The sequence below is a fragment of the Pan troglodytes genome, chromosome 18, assembly GCF_028858775.2.
Source record: "Pan troglodytes isolate AG18354 chromosome 18, NHGRI_mPanTro3-v2.0_pri, whole genome shotgun sequence".
Classification (NCBI taxonomy): domain Eukaryota; kingdom Metazoa; phylum Chordata; class Mammalia; order Primates; family Hominidae; genus Pan; species Pan troglodytes.
The window spans coordinates 40651446-40669191 of NC_072416.2; positions in this window are offsets into that span (position 1 = coordinate 40651446).

Consider the following 17746-nt stretch of genomic DNA (forward strand, 5'->3'; position numbering starts at 1 on the left):
AAAGGGAGGGTCCTATTTGCATGTCTCCTATTACATAGCAAGCTCTGAAGTGGGACACCCGAGGAGAGGACTGAGCCCAGAGTAATGAGAGTGAAACAGCAAACCTGAACAACTACAGATAAAAAAAAAAAAAAAAAAACTCAGCATATCAGAGTTGATATCATGGAGCAAACATGAACTGAAAATTTGAGGATAGGGGTTGATAGGGAGACCCAGGATGCATATATGAGTGTACCTGGGGCAGGTGTCACTCCACGGCATTTAAGCTAACCTGGAAACATTTAGAGTTCCTTGAGGATGTGCGTATTAACAGTGTTGGAGTGTGAAGCTTCTAGAGCCATATATTGTTGCAGGCTTTCCTTACAAAGTTTGAAATATCCCACGTGACCTCACACTCACACAGTGTGACCTTGCACATCCCCAAGGTCACCTCACATGTGCCCTGAGTCACCTCACACATCTCCAATGTCACCTTACACATCCCGCAGGTCACCTCAAACATTTCCCAGGTAACCTCACACAAGTCCCAATTCACATCTCACATCCCACAGGTAACCTCACACTCACCCAAGGTCACCTCGCACATCCCCCATGTCACCTCAGATGCACCTTAGGTGACCTCACATGTGCTCAGGTCACGTCACACATCAGGCAGGTCACCTCACATATTCCCCATGTCACCTCACACACACTCCTGCTAAGCTCACACATCCCCCACGTCACCTCAAATGCACCCACATCACCTCACACATTCCCCAGGTCACCTCATACGTCCCACAGGTCACCTCACACATGCCTTAGGTCACATCATACATGCCCAAGTCACCTCATGAGTTCCCCGTGTCACCTCATGCATGTCCAGGTAACCTCACATGCACCCAGGCCACCACACATGCACCCTGGGTCACCTCACATGAGCCCAAGTTCACCTCACACATACCCCCAGGTAACCTTACACATCCCCCAGGTCACCTCACCTTCATACAGGTAGGTCGCTTCACACATGCTATGATACATGTATACATCATGGAATTGTTAATCAAGCTATTTAACATATCCATCACCTCACAGATGTGTAATTTCTTTTTCTTTTTTTTTTTTTTTGAGACTGAGTCTCACTCTGTCGCCCAGGCTGGAGTGCAGTGGTGCGATTTCGGTCACTGCAGCCTTTGCTTCCCAGGTTCAAACAATTCTCCTGCCTCAGCCTCCCGAGTAGCTGGGATTACAGGCACCCAACACCACGCCTGGCTAACTTTTGTGTTTTTAGTGGAGACAGGGTTTCACCATTTTGGCCAGTCCGGTCTTGAACTCCTGACCTTGTGATCCACCCACCTCGGCCTCCGAAAGTGCTGGGATTACAGGTGTGAGCCCCCACTCCCGACCTGTATAATTTCTTAGTGGGAAAAATTTTAACATTTACATTTTTAGCCATTTTGAAATATATAATGCATTCATAGCCATATTTTCCATCTTGTGCATTAGAACACTGCAACTTACTCCTTCTGTCTAACTGGAACATTTTACACTTTGACCAAAATCTCTCCTTTTCCAGTCCACCCCTCCAGCCCCTGGTAACCAACATTCTATTCTACTTCTGTGAGTCTACCATTTTAATGCACTACAGTGAAATCACGAATTACTTGTCTTCTGCTCCTGCTTGTTGCATTTCACATGTGGTCCTCTAGGGTCATGATTGCTGTCGCATTTCAAAACCAATCATGCCTGTTCAAGAGTCTGCCAAAGTCTTAACTCATTTGAGCCTTAACTCAAAAGTCCACAGTCCAAGGTCTCATTTGAGATGAGGCAAGTCTCTTCCACATGAGCCTGTAAAATAAAAACGAAGTCAGTTACTTCCTAGAAAGAATGGGAGTTCAGGCATTGTGTAAATACAGCCATTCCAAATGGAGAAATTGGTCCAAACTACGGGCCCCATGCAAGTCTGAAATCCAGCTGGGAAGTCAAATCTTCATGTTCCAAAATAATCTTCTTTGACTCCATGTCTCAAATCCAGGTTACCTGATGTAACAGGTGGGTTCCCATGGTCTTGGGCAGTTCTGCCCCTGTGGCAGAACTTTTTTAAAACTTTTCAAATGAAAAGTTTTAAAAAACTTTTGCAGGGCACAGTCTCCCTCCTGGCTGCCTTCACGAGCTGGCACTGAGTGTATGTGGTTTTTCCAGAAATATGGTGCAAGCTGTCAGTGGATCTACCATTCTGGGTTCTGGAGGGCAGTGGCTTTCTTCTTACAGCTCCACTAGGTGGTACACCAGTAGAAACTCTGTGTGGGATTTCTGACCCATTTCCCTGTCACACTGGGACTAAAGGCACTTGCCACAATACCTGGCTATTTTTTGTATTTTTAGTAGAGACGGGGTTTTACCATGTTGGCCAGGCTGGTCTTGAACCCTTGACCTCAGGTGATCTGCCTGCCTATGACTCCCAAAGTGCTGGGATTACAGGCCTGAGCCACCATGCCTGGCCAAGATTAATATGTCATTTAATGATGTATTTGAAAACTTCATGGTTCTACAAACACACATACATACACAACAGCCCAGCAAAGACACATACATATGCCCATGCAAAAGTGAATGTATATCTAAACACCAAAATAGCACACCTATTTGTTTCATATTTTGTAATTACTTAATTGAATTTAAACTGTGTTTGCAGTTTGAGGTTGTAGTAGAAAATAATGCTCTTCTATGTGTATGTCTACCTATTCCAATACTAAAAAGACAAATATATTTAAATACATGTTTTGTTAAAGCTGAATGTAAATGCTGTTCTTGCCAAATATGTCACTCAAATGTGCAATGGTAGTAACTTTAAATATCAGTCTGTTTTTAATAAATTGAATAACTAATAAGACAAACATTGTATTACATTATTTGTTAAATTTAGATTGTAGTCTTCATACCAGGAAAGATAAAATTGTTTCATTTGAAAAATTAAAAAAAAACTTTTTTGGCATGAATATTCAATACAAACTCTAGTATTTATTTGTCAATATTCCTTTATGATAGAGAACATCCAGGATAATGAAACTGAACACAGCCCATGATTTTCAGGGCTCACTCACAATGGCATCTTCCTAGAGGGTGGTCTCAGAGGGTCCAAGCACATGGAGATTTGGACTTCATCATCAAAACACTAGTGAGCCCCAGGGCTGAACACACAGAGGGCAGTAGGAGCTGCAGAGCCCACTCTGTGGTACTTAGGGAAATGAAGGGATGGTCTGCAGGACCCTGGAAAAGGGTAAGTAGGGCAGAGAGTCTGCAGGTAGATGAGCATATTCTAAGGAGTACCATTATCCTCTAAACTTGGTTGGCTTCAGTGATTATGAAGACAAGGGAACTGATTCACCAGACTTGGAGGTCAGAAAGTAAAGTGACTTTCTTTTTCCTTCATGGAGACTGAGGAAGGTAAAATACTTTCAAAGAAAAAGGGAAGATGGAGAAACAGTCTGAAAAACAGGACACCTGAAGCCAACCAAAATGGAGAACAAGAGCATTTAAAGTCGTGTTTAATTTCCAAAAACAGCAGATGAAAGAAAAAGAAACAAAATACCATGTATACGCTGAGTTAATGTTAAAAAACATGTACAATTGTTTGACTATTACAGCACAAAAATACAAAACTCTAATCATTGAAACAGTTTATATTGAGGATATACATTTTCTTTAAATAGGGTCTCACTCTGTCAATGAGACTGGAGTGCAGTGGCACAATCACAGCTCACTGCAGCATTAACCCCCCAGGCTTAAGGGCTCCTCCCACCTCAGCCTTTCAAGTAGCTGCTACCACAGGTGGAACCATACCCAGGTATTTATTATTATTATTTCTGTATAGAAAAGACCTCACTGTGCTGCCAGGCTGTTCTAAAAGTCCTGAGCTCAAGTGATCTGCCTGCCTTAGCCTCCCAAAGTTCTGGGATTATAGGTGTGATTTTTATAATTTTACTATTTTAATAATAGTATTATTTTTAATCAAGAGAATATATAAGTAACCTATTTTAAAAATTGTCCTGAGAGATCATTGCTAGTATTACTTGGAAAATATGCAGCATTAAAAGTTGAATTAAATTCCTGTTCTAAGTTAATGTTTTGTAGGTAAAAGTAATCATGGATTTACAAGGAAGAAATGGTGAGAGATCCTGGGGAAGACTTTTGCTTGACCAGGTCGGGAATCACCAAGGTTTAAAAGAAAACCACAGCTTCTCAGGCTCCCGATTTGGAGCTGCTTCCTGAGAACCCCCGTGTACTGAGCGCCCCCTGGTGGTTCTGAGTGCCCCTGGTGTCATGAGCGCCCCCTCGTGGTAGTGAGGGCACTGTGATATCCTGAGCACCCCTGATGCTTCTGAGCGCCCCCAGGTGTCCTGAGCGCCCCCTGCTGGTTCTGAGCTCCCCCAGGTGTCCTCAGCACCCCCTGGTGGTTTGAGCGCCCCCCCCCCCCGCCCCCGGTGTCCTGAGCACCACCTGGTGGTTCTGAGCGCCCCCTGGTGTCCTGAGCGCCCCCTGGTGGTCCTGAACACGCCCTGGTGACCTGAGTGCCTGCTGGTGGTCCTGGGCAAACCCTCGTGTCCTGAGTGCCCCCTTGTGATTCTGAGTGCCCCCTGGTGTCATGAGCACCCCCTCATGATCCTGAGCACCCCCTAATATCCTGAGCACCCCATGGTCCTAAGCACACCCTGGTGGTTCTGAGTGCCCCCAGATTGTCCTCAAGGCGCCCTGGTCGTTCTGAGGAGCATCTACCATGCAGCTCCCTCCTGTCTTCCTGCAGAGATTTTTCTGTTGGGGCTCACACAGATATTCCCTCTCCTGTGTCTCTCACAGTATTACAAGGCCTTGTCCTTGACTTTCAGTTTGGTCCCTTTAAGGTAGACTGCACATTAAAAGGTGTCGCTTGGGACTGTTAATTTATTTATACGTATGGAGAGTAACTCTGAGAACTCCCACTTGATCACTCACTGTTTCTACCTACATAAATCCCTGTCATGAAGCTGGCTGGACCTAGCTCATTGCTGTAGCCAGTAAGGGTGAAATCAGAGGCTTTGCATGAGAGTCTCAGTGAACCACTGGGTGTACAATTTTTCCCCCTCTGACTCCATCAATAAATTTCACACAGGACTTCTGCAAACACTGAGGAAATGGAAGAACGGCCCCATGTGGAGCAGCCGCACCTGGACCTGATTCACAAGGGACACTAATATTGAGGGTGATGAGAAGGGAAGCCCAAATCAGTGCAGACCCCACGGTGTGGACACTGAGGAAGGGAAGAGACATGGGTTGGCTCCTCACCAGGGCCTGAAGGAACAGGGGATGAGCTGCCTTTCATGAGGAGGGGAGGGGACACATTTCCTTGTCTTTCTTTTTGTGGTCTTGGGTGCACCGCTCAGCATTGCTCATCCGTCCTCTGTGTCTCCATTTCAGGGGGGCAGGGTCAAAGGACTCATGGGTCTGGATGCACAGGGTTAATCTGCTGATTAGTCTTTTTTATTTTCTAGTGTGGACCCTGTTCAGGTATCTTCACAGTAGCAAACATTATCAAAAAAATACATCCAGTAAGAACTTAAAAATACATTTCCAGAGAAAACGGACACCAATCTCTAATTGGTGCATTTAGAGCTACAAACTACTGTTCTTGACAATAAGGCAAAGTTAAGGTACAATAAAAAAAATGCAGATCTACACCTTGTCAGGGAGGGATTTTATAATTATTATCTTGAGATCATTTTCCCATAAAACAGTTCAACATTGGATATATCTGCTTGTGTCAGGAAACAGTCACTGTGGAAATATGTGTACTTATCAGAGTGAAGAGTTCACATGCAGACATGTTTGTTTGTCTGAGACAAGAGTCCACATGAGGAAATGTCATTACCAGAGGAAAGAGTAAATGTAAGGACATACGTGGTGGTCTGAGGAAAGAGTCCATGTGGGGACATATGTCTTTGTCTGAGGGAAGAATCCACGTGAGTAAAGGTGTGTTTGTCTGACGGAAGAGTCCCCATGTTGACAGGTGTGTGTACCCATCTGCGAGTAAATGCCCATTCAGGGACAGCGTGTGCCTGAACTGAGCTGAAGTTTGGGGAAAATCTTTATCAACCAAGGAAAGAAAAGAATTATCTGGGTTATATGCTTGTCAGGAAGAAAAAACCTGGGTCACGTTGAAAATTGATTTTTTTTTAAATTAAAGGTCTTTAGTGAATGGTAACATCTTATATGCAAATGAGGAAAATTACTTCATTCTTTTTTGCATGCATCTCATGATATCCCCACCCTCACCAAATAAGTTATTAGATAACTTTATACAGTCTGCATTTAATCCTGGGTTTAATGAACTGCTAAATACTTTTTACAAAAATTGTATATATTTAGGTTTATATTTTCCATCACACAATTATGAGCTTAGACAAATTAACTGCATCATGTCTCAACCATTTTATAGCACTAAAAATAATTTTACTATTCTTAAACGGTGCCATTTTTACTTATTTAATACTCATTCTCTAAATTCCTTGAATATCCTCTATCTGTTTACTTGACTATAGTTTTGGTTTATACCGAATTTCAAATAAATGATATTATACGGTGTAATTGAAATGACTGCACTGAAGAAAGTAGAAAATGAAGTTGCTAGTCTAATTAACTTTGAAAATGAGGAAATTCTGTATGTTTAAAATGTAAAGAAACTACGCATAGCACTCTATTCTAGTAGATAAACATATTTCCAATGAGCTTTACATTTCTGATACCGCTATGCATGTGTCCTAAAATTGTGCAACCAGGTAATAATAAGGCAATTAGTGGGATAGGATTCCTCACTTTAAAGTGGATGGTTATGGACAGTCAAGGAAGGAAGGCTAGAAAGGTCCACGTGGTAGCATAGTTGGGTCAGGAGACCAGTGTGTTCTCATTTTTAACATAATAAAGTTACAGAAGATTAGGTACATAAGTAGTTTTGATGCATCCATAAACATGGGTTCATATAAACATGCACGTCTGCTAGGCCAGTAGGTTGAGAGGTCCTAGAAGTAATTATACACGGTATCACAATTTTTTTTATTTTACTGCTATTCGTTAACGTTAGAAACAAGCAAGCTTTAGAAAAATGGCTAATTCTATGTACAAAAGAGGTAATATAGAAAATGAACTTAGAATTTGTTGTAATACAAGGAAACAGGGAAGTGTTCAAAAACAAAAGGATGAGGTGCACTGTAAGGATACAGGATCCAAACTAAATGAGCTCCCAGGACCTAATAAAGCTGTGGTGATTTGAACGATAAAATGAATAATATAGCACGGATCTTCTTCAGAGTATGAAATATATATTCATAAACCAACACACATATTAATAGATGATTATGAAAATAAATATTGGGAAGACGAACACATGTCCTCACAGAAGTATTCCAAATATCTGAGGTGAATAGTCCTCCAATCAAGTAGGTGAAGTTTAAACACTCATGAGTTGTTGTGGCCTGAGCTTAGACACATGGAAAAAATAATCACTATTTGTGTATTCTATAATGAGACTTCAGATATAATGCCAAAAACATCATCTATGAATGAGTACAATTTTACATGTTTTTGAATCTGAATTTGTACAAACACACACATACACACACAGACACATGCACACACACACATGTTTCTGCAATACACACTGATAAGGGAGTAAAGACAGCTACAGACTTGGAAAGAATACTTCCAAGTCACATATTTGTTAAATGAATTCTTTTAATTTGTTAAATGACTTTTATAAACAATATGCAAGTAAACTTACAATGAATCAAAACAAAGCAATGCAGTTAAAATGAACCAAATATCAGGAGAGGCATCTCAACAAAAGTTATAGGAAAATTGTTAAATATGAACTTTTTGAGGGACATGTGCATTTAAATAAAAATTAGATCCCATTACTCACCCACTAGATTGGTTAAAACACACAACTCTCATAAGGATACATGGCAATATGAATGTGGAAAACCAAGAACTATCATGCATTGATGGTGGGAATTCAAAATGCTACACGCACAAAAGGAGATTTTTTTGGCATTTTTAATAGATATAAATGCAGACTTAAAATGTGATTTTGTGTATGTATTCCAAAATACTTACAGCACTGATTAAGAAATTAATGTTTACAGAGATACCTTCAGAGGAAGTTCTATATTAGTTTCATTAATTTGATTCATTCTCTAATCATTGAAATTTGTTTACAAAATAAATGTTGTATGAAAAATCTCTCAAATAATTAAAATTTCTCAAATACACATTAATATTGTTCCTTTAATGACTTAATGTCATTTTCTAAGCAAATCTTTAATCTAATAATCTTTGTCATCTCCTCTGTGTCAGCACAGGTGTCTCCTTCCTGGGGTTTCTGACACTCTCAGGATGTGGGTTTTTGCACTGTGTCTCTCACACAGTAATACACGACCATTTCTTCAGATCTCAGGCTGCTCAGCTCCATGTAGGCTGTGCTCGTGGACCTGTCACTGGTAATGGTGACTCTGCCCCAGAACGTCTGTGCACAGTGTGTGTTATCATTGAAATGGTTGATTCATCCCATCCACTATGCCCTTGTCCAGGGCTTTGTCACACCTACTGTGTAAAGTATTTGGTGAAGGTGTATCTGGAAGCCTGGCAGGAGACCTTCACTGAGGACCCAGGCTTCTTCACCTCAGCCCCAGGCTGCAACAGCTGAACCTGGGAATGGACACCTGTGAGGAGAATGGAGGAGTTGATAAAAGCCCCCTTGACTGAACTCAATCCCCTCCTCATCACTGGTACTTGGGAGCCCCTTATCTGTGGCAGCTGCCACCAAGAAGTGGATCCCCCAGGTACAGTCCATGGTGAGGAGCTGTGTTCTCAGGGGCTTCTATAGAGCAGGGATGTGGTTGTTGGGTGATGCTCTCAGGGCACAGACATCCAAATTTACCTCAGTGGATCTCAGGTTATTTGCATATTCATGAGATAGCATTTCATAGCACAAAGCCTGGTTAATAATAACAAAGGGAAGATAAACGACACATCAGATTTACAAGAGTGAGATGCTGATGGTCCAAGCCCTATTCCTGTTTGAAGAAATGCATGCCCTGCTCCATTTATGAACATTCATGAACAGAGGTCCTTTCACAGAAGAACAATCCCCCTCAGGACATGCTCCTCACTGTGAACCTACATTTTATAAGCACAGAGACCACCTGGATAATTTCTGGAACCATCACTCTCCATGACACTGAGCAGGTGCCTTGGTTCTGTCCTGGATCCATCAGTCACCAGCACGCTGACTGATGACTGAGGAAGTTACTGCTGATGTCCCACGTGAGTGACCAGCAGGTCCCTCTGAGATCTGCTGGGCACTCCTGAAACAGTGTCTCCAGCACCTGCCTGGTGTTCAGATCCCCCAGGATCTTCAATAGAAACACTCTTGTTTACAGATTTGCTCTGTGATGTGTGATTAGAGATGATTTTCTCATCTCAGGAACAATAAGAATCAGAAGCTGAAATGGTAGTTTCAAATTCTTTATGAACTCATTGCTCCCAAAATATTTGTCAAGGAATTTGTGTTTTGAATAATTTGGGGTTAATTTTGGACTCAATTTATTGGAATTTTTTGAAGTATTTATGTATTTTCAATTAATATCCATAGGTCCTCATCTTTACATACTGATATCTAACTCACCTGGTCTGTGCCCCCAATAGCCCAGACCCTGCCTTGCAAAGAGGTTCCTGCTGGGACTTACAAATCATTTCCCCCAAGCTTCTCTAGCCCAGCATGAAATGGTTGTGTCCTGGTTTATCATACTCCTTTAGTGACACCATATGCTGCTGACACCATCTCTTGAAACAACTGATTAGCCTTACTAAACCTATTGAACTCTGCAAGGAGACCCAGAGCAAGGATTCAATGACACAGAAGGGAGCCCCTTCTCTGAAGCTCCAGATTCACTTCATTAGTGGAACCAAAATGAAGACAAAAACTTACAGGAGATTTGGGAGTGCCGTGTTTCTTCACTGGGCTCTTGCAGTTGAATGTTGCATCTGAGAATACCAGCAGGTGCAGATACATTCAGATGAAAGCCCACTCCATATCCACTATTCCAATAACACACATTTTCCCTTCTTCCTAATATGTAGCTTTTAGGAAGTGCCTCCTATGCTGACACTAGGCCCAGTTATCTGACTTTCTTCTCCTAGAGATTTAAAGCAAACAGGATACAGGTGGAGACTTGGGAAGTGCATGCAGGTTGTTATTTTCACTTTCTCAGCTAGGAAACCAGCAAAGTCCCCATAATAAAAGAAGCTGAGATCTATGATGGCATTTACAAGATGTTGGTCTTAAAAATCATGATGTCAGAGGCTTCACATTGCTCTACTGCCTTTGTCTCACCCTCTGTCATTGTCTTACTGTTTCTGTATTCTCCTCAGATAGAGTCTGTGCATTGCCACACTTTCATCTTTAATCCATAGTCATCATCCTAGTTAGAATGGATTGTGCAGTGCAGGTAAGCACTGCCTGTTCTTCCAATGGAAACCTAGAGTTTCAGTAGGCTTCCTCTTCTGGGCTGTGACCTTGAAAAAGCATCTCCAGGGGAAAAGCTCATTTTTGGCTGTTACTCCCTTTTGTGGTTTTGGCCTCCCTGGACTATTTACGTACATCTTACCCCTTTTGGCTAACTTTACTCATTCATATGATAATGGAAGAATGGGAGAGAATCTGGAATGGGAGATTTGTCTTCCTTCACATAGGATAAGGTTCTGGAAAAGTCATTCCCTTTAGAAGCTTTTGAAGTAGGTTCCTGGTATAGTTTTCTGTAATTAATCATCTTCATTTCATCTTCAATTCTGACCCACAGGAAATTTATTTGGATTGTATATTTTAGAATCTGGAGGTTTCTGGAGAGAAAGTCCAGAAACCTTAGAAGTATAAGACCCTCTGGAATGGTCACATTTACCGAGTCCACATTTGTCTTTCAGACGTCTATAGTGGTTACCATATAAGTGCCCTCAACAGCTTGTGTCTTCTGCAGCTTCTGCAGTTTCTGCACCAGTTAAGCAAGTGCTAACTGCAATTCTGGACATGCCCATCTCTCCAGTTTTTGGAGTGGGTAATATTTCTTGCAATTTCAGTTATTTAGTAGACTCCAAAATGTATTGACATTCAGATTATGCAGATTTATTTTGACATAAAATATGGCGGTGATGAAATTTATAATCAATATTTTGGAGCATAAACCAAAAGTACAATCAAAGGTCACCTTTGATGTGTTACTGGAGGCAGAATTCTGACCTTATTACATGTAGGTGGCACATCTGACATAAATAAACAGGCAAGAAAACAGAGAAAGGACATGGCACAACACTGTGCCATGGCACAACTCTGGTTGCCCTTAAAACTTTCTCCTTCATTTCAACCTTGGTGAATCTGACAATTATGTGTCTTAGGGTTGCTCTTCTCAGTGAGTATCTTTGTGGTGTTCTCTGTATTTCCGGAATTTGAATGTTTACTTTCCTTGCTAGGTTGCAGAGGTTCTCCTGGATACTATCATGAAGAGTGTTTTCCAACTTGGTTCCATTCTCCCTATCACTTTCAGGTATACCAATCAAACTTAGATTTTTCTTTTCACATAGTCCCATATTCCTTGGAGGCTTTGTTCGTTCTTCTTACTCTTTTTTTGTCTAAACTTGTCTTCTATTTTTATTTCATTAATTTGATCTTCAATCACTGATATCCTTTCTTCCACTTGATCAAATCAGCTGTTGAAGCTCGTGCATGCATCACAAAATTATTGTCCCATAGTTTTCAGCTCCCTCAGGTCATTTAAAGTCTTCTCTACACTGTTTATTATAGTTAGCCGTTCATCTAACCTTTTTTCAAGGTTTTAGCTTGCTCGTGATGGATTAGAACATGCTCCTTTAGCCTGGAGAAATTTGTTATTACTGACCTTCTGAAGCCTACTTCTATCAACTCGTCAAAGTCATTCCCATCCAGCTTTGTTCTGTTGCTGGTGAGGAGCTGTGATCCTTTGGAGGAGAAGAGATGCTCTGTTTTTTAGAATTTTCAGCATTTCTGCTCTGGTTTCTCCCCATCTTTGTGGTTTTATCTAAGCTTTGTCTTTGATGATGGTGACGTACAGATGGGGTTTTGGTATGGATGTCCTTTTTGTTGATGTTGATGCTATTCCTTTCTTTTTTTTTTTTTTTTTTGAGACAGAGTCTTGCTCTTGCCCAGGCTGGAGTGCAGTGGTGCAATCTCGGCTCACTGCAAGCTCCGCTTCCTGGGTTCACACCATTCTGCCTCAGCCTCCCGAGTAGCTGGGACTACAGGCGCCTGCCACCACGCCCGGCTAATTGTTTTTTGTGTTTTTAGTAGAGATGGGGTTTCACTGTGTTAGCCAGGATGGTCTCGATCTCCTGACCTTGTGATCCGCCTGCCTCGGCCTCCCAAAGTGCTGGGATTACAGGCATGAGCCACCGTGCCTGGCCATGCTATTCCTTTGTATTTGTTCATTTTCCTTCTAACAGTCAGGTCCCTCAGCTGCAGGTCTGTTGGAGTTTGCTGGAGGTCCACTCCAGACCCTGTTTGCCTGGGTATCACCAGCAGAGGCTGCAGAACAGCAAATATTGTTGCCTGATCCTTCCTCTGGGAGCTTTGTCCCAGAGGGGCACCCGCCTGTATGAGGTGTCTGTTGGCCCCTACTGGGAGGTGTTTCCCAGTTAGGCTACACGGGGGTTAGGGACCCACTTGAGGAGGCAGTCTGTCCATTTTCAGAGCTCAAATGCCATGCTGGCAGAACCACTGCTCTGTTCAGAGTTGTTGGACAGGGACGTTTAAGTCTGCAGAAGTTTCTGCTGCCTTTTGTTCAGCTATGACCTGCCCACAGAGCTGGAGTCTGTAGAGAGAGTAGGCCTTGCTGAGCTGAGGTGGGCTCTGCCCAGTTCGAGCTTCCCAATGCAGTGGCTCAAGCCTGTAATCCCAGCAATTTGGGAGGCCAAGGCCCGGGTAACAACAGTGAAACTCCATCAAAAAAAAAAAAAAAAAAAAAAGCTGAGGGGATTGAGGGGATTTCTATGCAAAGTGTGGATGGTGTGTTTTAATTTCTCCTTGCTTAATATAGTATAATGTGAGAGGAGATTGATAAAGAGGAAACTATTGGAAAATGTGGAATCAGGTATTTTATAAATGAAGAAGGTTCTCCCATCTTCTGGAAACCCCATAATCTTTTTAAAAATGAAGGAATTTTAAGATTTATTTCTACATTCTAGATACATGCCTAATATAAACTTGGATTTAAGTGCAAACAGAGATACATAGAAGATGAAAATTCTGCAGCAGATCATTTGCCAAATAGGCAGTTTTATACCAGTTTGTAATTTTACCTAAGATTCAAAAAATAAACGACAGAGAGATCCAAATAATAAATTATAACATTTCAATGCTAGACAACTGGTTGAGAGGCGCTTGAACTGACATTATTCTGATGAATCATACCTCAATAATAAAACTGTATTGAATGGTGTACCTGTTCAAGAGGCTGCTTGAGTAAATAGTTTCTACCTCCCCTACTTAGGAGTCCTGCCACAACCCAACATGCTCTAAAACCTGGGGGCCACTGAGAACAAAGACAGAAGTTTGAATATTATGAAGTTATTATGAAGTTTTTGAGAGATCCACAATCACTGATGGGGTGATTGGTGACGGTTTTCTCTAAGGGCCTAGGCTTGGAAGAGTGTGGCTCTTTGTTATGATGAACAAAGAGCTGTTTTTTTGATGAGTAGATGGCAGCAAAGACCATCAAGGAAAATGAAGAAATGGGGAAATATGGTCCAAACAGAGGGACAACATAAAGGTCCAGAAACTGGCATCAATGAATATAAAAGCATATGGATTTCTTGGCAGAAAATTTAAATATTACTATCATGTTTAATAAGCTAGTGGCAGCATGCAAGAACACTGTGAGAATTTTAAGAGATAAAAATTTAAAAGAGAACTAAAAAAAATTGGTGTTGAAGAATATAATAAGTCAGCCAAAAATTTTTAGACAGCACACTGTAGGAGAGGCTCAGGCTTTCCTTCCCCCTACAGGAAGTAGCCCTGAAATTTCCTTAGACGTGAATCACTGTTTCCTCCCACCCACCTTCTAGATTCTCCTCAGAGATTCTCCCGACTCCAGAGCTCATGTTCTCACATGTTGTGCGACTTTGGGTTAAAACACACCTGAAACATTTAATGGCTGTTGTCCTTGATCATTTTATCATCATCTGCATTTTAATTGATGTGATTTTTTTAAACCTCAGTTTGAAGGAAAGAAAAAACAATCTATAGACTCTATCTAGGCCAGAATTACTTCTCTCTCTTTCCCTTGGTAGCTGCGAATGTAGCCCCAAATATGATAGGAATCAATAAACACTGCAGCTGTTACAACACTTTCTTGGTCAGCTGTTCCAACAGTATGAGAACCACGGCAGCACAATTATTTTATGGGACTAATTCTGTTCCTACTGGAGACACATTTATTCTTATGTACCAGGACCTCCAGTCCATCGCAGCCTATGATTATGGAGAAGGAAAGAAACATTCTTCAAATTTTCATCATACATGTGGCAAGAGAAACCGATATTTCTGTCCACTGCTTTCTAGACCCAGGTATTGTAGCTCCTGGCCATGGGACACTGTAGTGCTCTCTGGGCGCATTTAAGCATCCTAGAGAATAGTATTATCCCCAAAATGGCCCTTCTTTATTAAATTTCCTACTATAAAACGGAAGCATAAACTACCTGCTGTTTATCTCACATCAGACTGTGGAGACCCAAGTCAATGTTTCCATTGTTCTGCTGCGGCCTTGTTTCTGGTCAACTGTGAGGGAGAAAGAACTGCTGGATCACAGACTCTTGTTCCCGTGATCACATCTCCTGTCCCTTAACTATATCTACATCCCCTCATGTCAGAACACATTGTGCAGTGTCTCATTCTAGGAATAAGATATTCAGTAACTTGGACAGTGACTCTAGTAGCTTCTCTATGATTAAGAAAAATACATGTGAAGATAAGAGTTAATTCTTCTAAGTATAAATGACTACCTATCAGGTTTGGGCTTTGACTAAATTTTTTAAATTGTCTCCTTATGACTGGTGGGTATCCCTACAGGGTGTAATGATTTTGTTAGACAAATGTGATATCTATCACTATCAGCTCAGGCACTCGGTGAGAGGTGCTGGTCAGTCTGGTTGGCGGTATCTGTGCTCAGTCTTCATTGTACGTTAGGGAATGTGCTGATATAAAGAGAGAGGATGCTATCACTTGTGTGGCAATAATGAACAAACTGCAGAAAATCATCGTACTATGAGGTCTCCATACCCTCCTTTGCAGCAGAAGAGATTTCCCTTGCTTTCAGCTGCTGGTTTCCTTACATTAAAATTTATTGCATTTCCTTTTACTGCACATTTTTTTAAAATTCTAAGATAGTCTGCTTATTTAATTAAAGTAAGCACCAATACATTTTAAAATTATCAATTACCTGTATAAGAAACATAAAATGGGTGTGGTGAAGATGCCGAGTAGAGATACTAGAAAACAAAACTAATAAAGAAACACATTGTGTAAGTTTAGAGTCGTCACTGAGCACTGAAACCATGAGGAGCTTGTGTTGACTTTTATATTATTGAAAGTCTATTATATTTGACATCCAGAAGGCTGATCACACCAGTGAGAAAAATCTGTAGAGTGGTCCACACAGATCAGAAATTAGAAAGTGATAAAGTCACAAACTTGCACAACCTGCAGACATTAAGTGTATTCAGCATTCAGCTCTTCCTATTTCTTCAGTAAAATAGATGGGTTACATCTGCATGGAAAATGGGACAAGTATTTTGTAAGCTGATTCTCCTGGGAAGTTGCTAATGAAATCAGTCAAGTGATGCTCTGACACAGGATTGTGAAGAGGACGTTGACCCCTGGTGGTCGCTGTCATCAACACAGGATGCTCAACGCTGGTGGGTGTCTTTGTTACTGTTTTGTTCACAAGAGATTTTAAGCTGTCATGTGCTGCATGCAGGTGAGTTTTTAAGCCTCAGATGAGGAAAATAACATGACCACACAGTAGATGAGAAAATTGAAGACCTCACTTCATCAACCACATTCCACTGATGAGAACTGTTCACACAGAGAGCCAGGGATGAGCTGGGAAGAGGAAGGGGCTGGGGAAGATCATCCATAGATGGACCCATCCAGCCTGCTTGAACTCCCTGTGGAAGGAGGGTGTAAATGTTTGTCCTCAACTGATAGCCAGTATTTCAAGACCTTCACAAGCCTTCAGAAAAACAGTTTTCATGAACAAGTGCCCATACGTTACTCAGAGATGTACTTGTCATCATTTATCCTTCCTCTCTAGGCAGCACCACAGTAGCATGTTCTCAGAATTCTCCCTGATCCTCTGTGAGTTCCTGGTGCAGCTCCTGGAGGAAAAGCCTGCATGAGGGAGGGAGCCCTTCTCAATTGCAGCCCTGAGGCTGTCCCCAAAGTGCCATCAGCTCTCCTACATCCCTCTCGAGCCTGTGCTCTCTCTCCCTTCCACCCCCACCCCTTGGGCAAGCAACATCTGAAAGTCTGGCTGTCTGGCCGTGGCCTGCACTCTCCCTCAAAGCGGCCCTCCCCCAGGTCACTGTCCTCCCTTCGATGACATCACGCACCCACCCTGCCCTCCTGCTGGGCTGAGGCCCTTGGAACCTACTTTACCGGGTCCTCTTCTCTCTTCTCTCGGAGGCCATGGGGTTTGCCTGAGGTCCAACTGGGTTGGCCCTCTTCCCTCTGTCCTGGGTCCTTGAGTGGCCCCGCTTCTTTAGGCCATCTATGAGTCACTTCTCTAATGCCCCTGTCTCCAGACCAGCTTCAGTCAAAGGCTGGGCCAGAGAAGACCCTAGTGAGAAACTTCTGATGAGCAGTGTGACCTTGCCACCTCAAGGGTACCCGCCCACCGCCCCTGGTCTAAGCACAGGTGACACCGGCTGTCTCCCCCAACCACACACACCCCTTGAGGCTCCTCCTCCAAGCCTGGGTAGGGACACTGCCCCTCCCTCACCCAGGAAGCTCAATCTGGCTTGGGCCAGAACTGCTTTTCTTCCTAAAGCTGGAGGGATGGCCGCGGGCTTAGCTTAACGGGATGAGCCATCTGGGGACTGCAGTGTCCACGATCAGATCAGGGAGCTTGAAGTTGAGGGGGGCACACTTTACCTCCCAGGCCAGGAGAATGACCACTTCCTTCCCCACCCCACCCCCAGGCTACTCTTGCCCTAGAAAATTCTAACCAAGCTGCTCAGCTGGTGGCGGAGAGGCAGCCCAACAAGCTGGCTCTTGCTGGGTAGGCCTGGGGGGTCCTTGGGAGAGGAACACGGGGTGGGTGGGGGGCGGGCAGCCAGGACCTCAGGCCTGAGGCCTTTGGGGAAGGGTCTGTGCACCCGCCAGGCACCAGGGGGCAGCCTTGCCTTATTCCCGCTCCAGTCCCCTCAAGTCCGAATCCCCTACCCACTCTCACGCCAGGCAGGGGTGGGGGCCACCGGGGTCATTTACCCGGGCCCCTTCTCTGCCTTGGTGACAAAGTCGAGCCTTGCTCATCAGTCAGGCAGGCTCCCCTCTGGCCACTGTGGAGACACAGAGGCCTGTCACCTGAAGAGCTGGTCCCGGCCTCCAGCTTCCAGGGTAGCCGGGAAGCTCTAGCCCCCAGTGGGCAGCGGTGGACAG